Source organism: Pteropus vampyrus, unplaced genomic scaffold, assembly GCF_000151845.1.
Source record: "Pteropus vampyrus isolate Shadow unplaced genomic scaffold, Pvam_2.0 Scaffold1000001454, whole genome shotgun sequence".
Lineage (NCBI taxonomy): Eukaryota > Metazoa > Chordata > Mammalia > Chiroptera > Pteropodidae > Pteropus > Pteropus vampyrus.
This window is the reverse complement of record NW_011915856.1, coordinates 1-3,099: the sequence shown is the minus strand read 5'-3', so window position 1 is coordinate 3,099 and position 3,099 is coordinate 1. Positions and strand designations below refer to the sequence as shown.

The following is a 3,099-nucleotide window of genomic DNA, read 5'->3' as shown; positions in this document are numbered from 1 at the left end:
ACCATTCTCTTGCTATTCAATAAAATACTACCAATTATTATTTTTTGATGACAACGTATATTACAAAACCTGTGCAAAACCAGTTTATCTTGGTTTTAAATGTATGGTGTTATTTTCATTCAGCATCATTAGCTGTATGACTGCAGAAATAAAAAAGGCAATTTGCAGTGCTGGCTCATCAAGCACATAAGACCTCAACAGCAGCTCTTGGACTTAGTCTTAGGTGTTTCATCTGGGTGAGGCTATGAGAAGATGCTTGGTCCAGTTTACAGGTATTGCAGGACCTAGTACCCTTCCTCTTTAATATGCTGAGTTTTATCAGCCTCTTAACCAACCTCAAAAATGTTGCCTACTCATTGAAAAAAAAAAGTTATAGGCACCAGGCAGGTTTTAAATATTTTATATTTTATTAGATTTTATAACATTGGATTTCTCTTAAGGACATAACAAATATTACGAGATACTAAGTCAATTGTAGTCTATTAAACAGCTTGTGGGTACAATTGGCCTGGGTTTGAAATTAATTTTTACTGACATCATCAACTGAATGGGAAGTAAATAATGAGCAGTGATTTTAAAATTTTACCTAACTTACAATCTAAGGACATAACCATACTATTTATTATATATTTTATCTATTAAATAATTTTATTTATTTTATTAAACAATTAACAGAAAATATAGGAGGATCTAGTGCTGCATGTGCTTGTAAAGTATTAATATTTAAAATTTAATATTAATGTTCCTAAGGCATCTGTTAAATTGGACCCTTGTTAATTCCCTAAATAATAGCATAAGAGTTATTGAAAATAATTAAAAACTAATTATAGAATCAAGAAAATGATCTTTATATTTTTAGTTTGTGTTATCTGACAAAAACATTTATGAAAAATAAATTCTATAGTTATTGATTTTATATAATTAAAAGGAAATTATTTTAATTAAAATTATGTATTATACATCACCAGATAAAAGATTTATCTAGTTTATTTGTTACAAATGATCACAAGAGACATATACTATTTAAAATTTAAAAAATATATATTTACATATAAGGAGTATAAGAAAAGGAATAGAAATAAGATAAGAAAAACTATACTTGCATGAATGATTAGATTTCCTACTAATTATGGTAGGAACAGGTATGTTTTAGGTTGTATAGTTCATAAAACTCTCATGGCAAAAACTTAGTCTCTCTCTTTTGGGGGCTTTAAAATGTATCTTTTAAAAAATATTAATTAATTAATTAATTTTTATTATGGTGACATTGGTTAATGAAATCCAGTAAGTTTCAAATGTACAATTCAGTCTATGGCTATGCCACCCTGAACAAGCCTGATCCCGTCTGATCTCAGAAGCTAAGCAGAGTCAGGCCTGGTTAGTACTTGGATGGGAGACCACCTAGGAAGAAGACCAGGTGCTGTAGACATAAAAAAACATTTTTAAAAATTAAAAAAAGATAACGGATTGTAAGCTGAGAAGGTCCTTGCAATCTGTGAGGTCAACCAAAGGTTGCCTTGCCTAAAAAAAAAATGTACAATTCAATGGTAAGCAATATATATATATATATATATATATATATATATATATATATATATATATATATATATCATTGTGTGTTCACTGCCCATAATTAAAGTTCTATCTGTCACCACATATTTGACCCCTTTTATCCCATCTACTTCCCCTCTCCCTCCCTTACTCTCTGATAACCACTAGTCTACTGTCCATGTCCATGCATCTCTTTGTTTGTCATGTTTGTTTGTTGCTTTTATATTTATATTCTATATATAGGGATATCATATGGTTTTCAGCTTTTTCTGTCTGGCTTATTTTGCTTAGCATGATTATCTCGAAATCCATCCATGTTGTCACAAATGGAAGTATTTCATCTCTTCTTACAGCTGAGAAATATTTCATTGTATATATGTACCACATCATCTTTATCCAGTCCTCTATCGTAAGACACTTCAGTTGCTTCTATGTCCTCGCACCATGAATAATGCTGCTATGAATACTGGTGTGCAAATATATTTTCTAATATGCGTTTTCAAGTCTTTGGGGTAAATATCCAGCAGAGGGTTTGCTGGATCATATGGTAGATCAATTCTTAGTTTTTTTGAGGGACCTCCATACTATTTTCCATAGTGATTGTACCAATTTGCAGTGTCATCAGCAGTGTATGATGGTACCTTTTTCTCCTCATCCTCTCCAATATTTGTTATCACTTGTCCTGTTTATTATAGCTATTCTAACAGATGCGAGATGGTATTTTCTTGTGGTTTTGATTTACATTTCCCTAACAGCTTGTGATGTTGAGCTTTCTTTCATGTTTTTAGGCCATTCGTATGTCTCCTTGGGAGAAGTTTCTTTTCAAGTCCTCTGCCCCTTTTTTAATTGGATTATTTGAAAACAGTTTTTCTTAGTCTTCATAGACCACTGCTAATGATAGTAACAGATAAAATATAGTTATTACATTTAAAATAAATATCCTAAGATATTATAATCTTAATGCACTATACAGTAAATTAAGTTTTCTTGAGGTTTCTGGTCAAAATGACAGACTAGGTTAACTCTGAGCTCACATACTCCCATGATTACCTCAAAATTACTACTAAATTATACAACAATCACCCTTGAGAACTACCTGAAGACAAGCCAAAAAGAAGTCCTATAACTAAGAATATAAAGAAGAAGCCATGTGGAGACTGGAAGGAGGGGAGGAGACATGAAATGAGCTGGTCCCACACCCACACATGGCAGTTAGTAATTGAGAAGTAAATCTTGCTGCAGAGGTTCTTGCTAAAGAGCGAGGGGTCTTAGCTCCCCAGCCTATAACACCAGTGCTGAGAAGAGGACTTCCTTGCAACAGCTGGCAAGGACTCATCAAAGGCTCAGTGCAAGTGAGATAAAGCCTTCTGTAGATCCAGGTGTCCACTTAAAGGGCCTGAGCGCAGATTTAATTTCTCACAAACACTCACCCTAAGCCACAGTGAAGTACAGTAGTTCAAAATGTGCTAGGGACATACAGGGAAGAACTGATTGGACTGGCTTCAGGGCAAGAGCTAGAGGGGCAGCTCTCTGTGATGTAAGCAGATG

The 3,099-nt window shown here is 33.3% G+C and overlaps 1 pseudogene; it reads left to right on the top strand.

The window, feature by feature from the left end:
• Positions 1-1,307: 1,307 nt before the first annotated feature.
• Positions 1,308-1,429, top strand: LOC111735461 (annotated as a pseudogene).
• The last annotated feature ends 1,670 nt before the right edge of the window (positions 1,430-3,099 follow it).